This window comes from Mustela putorius, unplaced genomic scaffold (genome assembly GCF_011764305.1).
Source record: "Mustela putorius furo isolate JIRA1106 unplaced genomic scaffold, ASM1176430v1.1 tig00003896_pilon_pilon_pilon, whole genome shotgun sequence".
Lineage (NCBI taxonomy): Eukaryota > Metazoa > Chordata > Mammalia > Carnivora > Mustelidae > Mustela > Mustela putorius.
In genome coordinates, this window is record NW_025422045.1 from 15,158,795 (window position 1) to 15,166,776 (window position 7,982).

General features: G+C 38.1%; 1 pseudogene; it reads left to right on the top strand.

Annotated features, from left to right (window-relative positions):
- The first annotated feature begins 3,568 nt into the window (after positions 1-3,568).
- LOC101689325 lies at positions 3,569-4,475 on the top strand (annotated as a pseudogene).
- The last annotated feature ends 3,507 nt before the right edge of the window (positions 4,476-7,982 follow it).

Sequence of the window (7,982 nt, forward strand, 5' to 3'; positions counted from 1 at the left end):
TAACATTTGGGAGCTAGATACAAATGTTATTAATCACATAGAACATATGTTCTTTTTTTTTTTTTTAAAGATGTTATTTATTTGACAGAGAGAGAGACCATAGGTAGGCAGAGAAGCAGGCAGAGATAGAGGGGAAGTAGGCTCTCCACTGAGCAGAGGGCCTGAAATGGGGCTCGATCCCAGGACCCTGAGATCATGACCTGAGCAGAAGGCAGAGGCTTAACCCACTGAGCCACCCAGGCGCCCCAGAACATATGTTCTGATATTTCCTGATAAGTGTTCCCTAAAACACCAGCATATTGCCTAAATTTCCCATGAGTTTCCTAATAGACTTTTTAAGATTGGTTTTTCTTTAGTCTTCCTTTTTTTTTTTTTTTTTTTTCCTCTTCCTACCTTCTCCTCCTAGGAATGCTATTAAAAGTTTCTGTCAAATGTCTACCTGGAAGTTTTCTTTCTCCAGTTTTCCACATTACTTTTTTTCTTTATTTAGACTCAATTAGCCAATATATAGTACATTAGTTTCAGATATAGTGTTCAATAATTTATCAGTTACATATAAAATCCAGTGCTCATCACATCATTTGCCCTCCTTAATGCCCATCACCCAATTACTCCACTCCCCCTCCCATTTCCCCTCCAGCAAGCCTTACTGTTTATTAGAGTTAAAGGTCTCTCATGGTTTGTCTCCCTCTGATGACTTCCCCTTCAGTTTTCCCTCCACTACCCTCTGATCCTCTGTCCTGTGTCTGATGCTCTATATACGAGAGAAGCCATATAATTATCTTTCTCTGACTGACTTATTTTGCTTAGAAAAGGAACCTCCAGTTCCATCCATGTAAGTGTAAATGATCAGTATTCATCCTTTCTGATGGCTGAATAATATTCCATTGTCTATATATGCTACATCTTCTTCACCCATTCATCTGTCCATGGACATCCCAACTCCTTCCACAGTTTGGCTACTGTGGACATCGCTGCTATGAACACTGGGGTGGAGGTTCCCCTTCAGATCACTACATTTGTATCTTTAGGGTAAATACCTAATAGTGCATTGCTGGGTTTTAGTGTAGCTCTATTTTTATCTTCTTGAGGGACCTACATGCCATTTTCCAGAGTGGCTGTACCATGTCACTTTTGAGGTTTAGTTACATATGGGATAGAGAGAGAGAGAGAGAGAGAGAGAGAGAGAAAGAGTATGAGTAAGGAGAGGAGCAGAGGCAGAGCAAGACAAGCAGACTCTCTACTGAGCAGGGAGCCCAATTTAAGGCTTAATCCCAAGACTCTGATATTATGACCTGAGCTAAAATCAAGAGTCATAAGCTTAACCAACTCAGCCACCCAGTTACCCCCTTCCATACCACTTTTAATGGCACTTAAAAAAAATTCGGGGTCCTGAATGGCTCAGTCTGTTAAGCATCTAACTCTTGATTTCGGCTCAGGTCATGATATCAGCATTGTAAGAAGCCACACATATCACTCCAAACTCAGCACAGAGTCTGCTTGAGATTCTCCCTCTCCCTCTGCCCCTCCCCTTGCTCTATCTCTCTCTAATAAATAAATTTTTTAAAAAAATATTTATTGAAATATAATCAACATATAAAATTTACCATTTTAAATATATAGCTCAAGGGTTTTAAGTGTATGTTCAGGGATAGATAAACATTACCATGATAAATTTTAAAGCATTTTCCTATACCCCAAAAAGAAAACTCATATTATAGTCATTCCCCATTCCACCTACTGCCCTAGGCACTCACTCTTCTATTTCTCATCTCTATCAATTTGCCTTGTCTGCAGTATTTCTTTCTTTCTTTCTTTTTTTTTAAGATTTTATGTATTTATTTGACAGACAGAGATCACAAGCAGGCAGAAAGGGAGGTAGAGAGAGAGGAGAAAGCAGGCTCCCTGCTGAGCTGAGCAGAGAGCCCGATGGCAGGGCTTAATCCCAGAACTCTGAGATCATGACCTGAGCCGAAGGCAGAGGCTTAACCCACTGAGCTACCCAGGCACCTTTGTCTGCAGATTTTCATAAACTGAATTGTACAGGATATGGTCCTTTGTGACTGGCTCCTTTCACATAGAATAATGTTTGAGTTCAAACATCTTGTAGCATGTCACAATATGTCATTCCTTTTTACTGTCAAACTGTATTCCATTATATCCATAGTCCTTTAAAGAAAATTACCATTACATGTAATTCAAAATCAAGAGAAATGTAGTTATATGCTCCATTACAGTACTGCATTACAAAAAGCAATCTTTCATGTTTTAAATAATTCATGCCAATAGTCAAACATGAACAAGTATCACAATATGAGTATTTACTTATAAAATGTCTCTAAATTATAAGAATATACAAAAACATATATAGCAATATAGTAATGTACAATAACATAACCACAAATATAATTCTAAGTAGAATTCTTCCTTAGACCAGATTACAACCTGAAAAGGGGAAATATTTATGCAAGCAATATTATGACCATTTAAGGATCTAAATAAAATTACAACAATGGATGGATGCCAATTATTAACATCCTCATTGGTTTAAAATGAAGAATACACACCTCTTATTTTTCTTACCACTTGTGAATGATAATTTAAAAAATCTCATTTCAAAACTAAGAATCTGAAATGCAATTGCTTTATTTTTCTCATCTGTCAAATGAGTATGTCAAACTGTATGTTCTACATGACCAATTTCAGCTCAACCATGCTTTGATTAGTCAAGATATTTAAAATATTTTATATATTCTGATAAGTTTTACATGGAAATATTTGTGGGCAGGATATCATCTGGCTATCATTCTGAGATCTAAGGGAAAAGTAGGTTATGGATACATGACAAACAAATAAAAGTGTATTAGTATTCATTAGTGTTTAAGAACAGGGTGTACAGCAGATTCAGGATTGGGACCCAACCAAGTGTGTACCTAGGGGGATACCTCTATGTGAGGAGAATACAGGATTTTTGTTAAAGACCCTAAACCAGTTTGGAACAAAGGTGCACGAGGGAACCAAAGCAGAACTATGTGATAGGAACAAATAAGGCACACATCTAGAAAACAAGATTTAGAGATAACAATCAAGAACTAGGGATTCTAGAGGAGCCAAAGAAAGAAGCACTTGCAAAAGTACTTTGCTCTATGGAAATGAAGAAAAGCGACAAAACCCAGTGACAAACCTAAACATTAGAGACAAGGCACCACAGCTAACTGAGAAAACAACACACCTAACAAATTTAATAATGGTTAAGTTCTGTTTTCATTAGGAAATTTCCACTATTCTTCAAGCAAAGTATCCCAGAGTCCTAGAAGAGCGTAATTATATAGAAGCACACGGTTAAATGGGAATGAGAGTATGATTATGAAAAAAAATCTTAGGGATGGGTCAAGAAATGGAGGGTAGAAGGGTCAACTCAAAACATAAGGCACTTATGGGACATGCATTTTTTTCAGCTACACAAGTGTTGGATGTGGTAAATGTATTTACCTGGAGAAGAGCTATGGAAAAGATGAAAAGGTGGTTATAACAGATAATACTTTGTTATCCTACAGACAGAGGAGAGATGGAGAGGGAGAACAGCATGATGGTGACAGAATTCATCCTCCTCAGTCTAACCCAGTCTCAACATGCTCAACTCTTAGTCTTCATGTTAGTCTTAGTTTTCTAACTCATCATCCTTCCTGGAAATTTCCTCTTGATTATCACCATCAGATCAAAACCTGACCTCAAAGCCCCATTCTACTTCCTTTATGGGCAATTTGGCTTTCCTTGATGCATCCTATTCCTTCATTGTGGCTCTGAGGATGCTGGTGGACTTCCTCTCTGAGAAGAAAACAATCTCCTACAGAGGCTGCATCACCCAGCTCTTTTTCTTGCACTTTCTGTGGACAGGGGAGATGTTCTTTCTTGTGATGGCCTTTCACCACGACACCACCTGTCATCCTTTGCACTATTCCATGGTCATGAACCCTAGAGTCTGCTATGTCTTGCTGTTGGCTCTGTGGCTTGGGGGCTTCACTCATTCCAGTACAAGTAGTCCTATTCTCTGCTTACCTTGTGGTCCAAACAAGCTGAATAACTTCTTCTGTGATGTGTCACAGGTCATCAAACTGGCCTGCATAGACACTTTTGTGGTGGAGCTCCTGATGTTCTCCAGCAGTGGCCGGCTCACCTTGCTGTATATCCTGGGACTTCTGGCCTCCTATGCAGTCATCCTCTGCCATGCACAGGGACATTGCTCTGAAGGGAAGAATAAGGCTCTTTCCACACACATTATCATTGTGTTTTTGATGTTTGGACCTGCCATCTTCATCTATACTTGCCTACTCAGAGCCTTCCCAGCTGACCAAGTGGTTTCTCTCTTTCACTTGGTCATCTTTCCTTTGATGAACCCTGTGATTTATAGTTTGCACAACAGGGAAGTGAAAGCTTCCGTGAGAAGGTTGTTGAGTCATCACATGGTTTGCTGAATGAAATAGAAGAATGGGACAAACAACAAAAGAGAAAATCCAGCTAGAATTGATTAAATCACTTATACATTAATGCACTGAATCATTCAGTCATTTTAGCAAATACTGCATTTATTAAGTACTTGCAATTTTCAGGCACTGTTCTAGCTATGTGAATAAGGCAGAAAGATTCCAGGTCTCCTAGGGTTATATTCAGGTAGATAAACACAGTTTAAACTATTAAATTCAAAATAAGCTATAATATCCAAAAGAGATAGTGCTCTGAAGAAAATAAAAAATAGTGCTATGATAGAGAGTTTGACTGGGAGATGCTAGTTGCTTTGCTTTGGGTTGTTAAGCAAGGTCTTTAGAGCAGTGGTTAGCTGATATCCAGTCAACTTGAAAGACACACCCCTGGAATTACATGCGGACAGAAAATTCTAGAAAAAGAGGATGACCAGTATAAGGGTACAAAGATCTTATAAACTGGTACATTTCTAGACCACAAAGAGAATGTAGGAGCTTGTCAAATACGTTGATATACATAAATAAGTATGCATTAAATACTGAGTACAAAAAATATTATGATGTCTTGTTACACACACACACACACACACATATACATGTATGTATGTATATGTTTGTATGTTGCTTATTTTACAGGATCACTGTCATACATATCTCTATATACACATATATGTCTATATATGTGTGTGTGTAAATGCATGACAGTGGTCCTGTAAAATGAGGAACATGTAATAGAAATATTGATATGATTGCATTAAAATCTGTTTTCTTATCAAATGTTTTATATTTCTTTCTATTGTTTCACATTTTCTGCTTTCTTTTGGTTTGATTGATAAAGGCAATATGATTTTAATACTGTAGGAGTTACCCGGACATATGGCCCTAAGTAGTAAGGCTCTTTTCACTCTCTACTGTATCTACTAACATGCCTTTCCAGAACTATGTTCATAAAAACTAGAAACCTTGTGTCAGTAATATTTACACATTAGAATATACAGCCTCTAGAACCTGGAGAGAACTACCAGACATTGTTTTCTTCTTAGTGGTATAGTGAATGAAGTATAAGATGCAATACTTTAACTTTTAAGCTGATGTCTCAGCATACTTTACAAATGTGGCAGGACCCTATCACTTCAAAGAATGAGGTTTTTGTGCTCATTCTGTCTCATTGCTGGTCTGCTAGTAATCAACCATGATTACAGTGTTATGGTTAAGTTAGATAGAGGGTTATTTTCTAGTGTGAAACAAATCATAGTATCTTAGTCCAATGTTGGTATAGTAGTACCACAGTATCACCAGAGACTCGAAAACCTCCTATGTGTATGCTCTTCGTTAAACGATTTGTCATAAAATGCCTGTAGAAATTCCACACACCACACTTGTATTCCAGAAAGACTGAATAATAAAACAATGTATGCCATCATATGTCCATTTTCCTTTTTTAAAAATTTTTTAAAATTTATTTTCAATGTAACAGTATTCATTGTTTTTCCACCACACCCAGTGCTCCATGCAATCCGTGCCCTCTCCAATACCGACCACCTGGTTCCCCCAACCTTCCACCCCCCCGCCTCTTCAAAACCCTCAGATTGTCCATTTTCCTTTCAATCCATTATTTTCATTTCTAAAAATATGCTCTGTATCATAGGCTACCTAATCCATGAAGAATTCATTTGAAGGACTCCAGATGCTTACAAATGAGTATCACTGTTAGATTAACATGAGGTAGGAGGAAAGGACAACAAAGAATACAATCACACACACAAACACACTCACACTGCCTTAGCCCAGACTGCAGCACTTCTGTGGCTCACTCTGAAACTTAGCCACACTTCCATGGCTCTAGCTCTCCTACTGAAATGAGCCACAACACTTCTGACTTTTGCATTGTAGCTGTTATAACCAGAATAATGGTCTCCCAATGAAGTCAACACCCTTATCAGGAAACTGGTGAATATGTTATCTTACATGCAAAAAGACCTTTGCAGATATGATTGTTTACAAACCTTCAGACGAGGAGATTATCCTGGATAATCTGGGTGGACTAATCTAATGCATGAGTATTTAAAAACATTGAACCTTTCAGGGATTCAGAGAAAGCAAAAGGAATACAGGAAGGATGAGACTTGAGGAAGCTTTAATGTACTGTTTCTGACTTTGAAGAGGAAGAAGACATGACCAATGAATACAGGCAATGCCTAAACTGCAAGAACAACCCCAGACTAAATATCAGCAAGGAAATAGAGATGTTATTCTACAACCACCTTGGAATGAAATTTGGCCCATAGCCAACATGAGCCTGGGAGCAGTTCCTCTCTCAAAGCTTCCAGTAAGAAATATTGTCCTGCCAACCACCTGATTGAGACCAATGAGACCAATGTTAGATTTTGGACCTACACAGATACGAGATAATAAATTTGAGTTGAATGAAGCCTCTATGTTTATGGAGACTTGTTAAAGGAGAAGAAGAAAATAGAACATATGGTTACATCCTTGAGATGTCTTCTCTTGTCCTTCCAGCTTAGATCTGGGGGTAGCTTCCAGTTGACATTCATCTTTCATTTCCTTGAACATTTGCTGCTAGCATTTCAACTTTCTTGTCACTAGAATAATTATACTCCTTCTATTTATATATATACCATGTTTAATGGAAAGTGTTTGCCTATAAATATTTACAGGACTTAACATTAGTATAAAACTAACACTTTCCCAATTAGACCTGAGAAAATATGGAGGTGGGGAGAAACAAAGGGCATCACTCTTCCAGAAGTCAGCCCCTACACAGAATTTTTACCAAGTAGCCTCCTGATAATACTATTTACTTTTATGTTATTGACCACTTTTACTTGCAAAGAAGGCTGTACAATGTCATTTAATGCATTCAGGTGTCAGTTACCAATGAGGAATGGGAGAAGGTTACTCTGCAGTCTCTGCTACACAGTTGAGCCTCATGCCTAAGCTAGTCACTGGTGAGGAAAATGAAAAATTGATTGGCTCAGGCTAGTGAGGTGCAGCTTTTTGGACATGGATGGATACTCCATGGGAGTGTGGACATCTGATCCCAAGAAAATCTGCCTTTTTTTTTTTTTTTTCCTTTCAAGAAAGAAGGGTCATGGTTGGGAAACTGCCATAGCCAGTTATAATCACTGTTAGTTTAATATTGCTCTACAACTCTAGTTAATGAAATAAGGCACAAGAAATATATTAGAAAAAATATTATTAATGTTTATAGATCATTTATTAGTAATCCCCCAAAAAGAAGACAATTAACTGGGAAAAATTTACAACTGAGATTTCTACAATGATATCATTTACAACTTAAATATTTTTAAAAAAGGAGACAGGGGCACCTGGGTGGCTCAGTGGGCCTTCGGCTCAGGTCATGATCTCAGGGTCCTGGGATGGAGTCCCACATCGGGCTCTCTGCTCAGCAGGGAGCCTGCTTCCCCCTCTCTCTGCCTGCCTCTCTGCCTATTTATAATCTCTCTCTCTTTGTCAAAT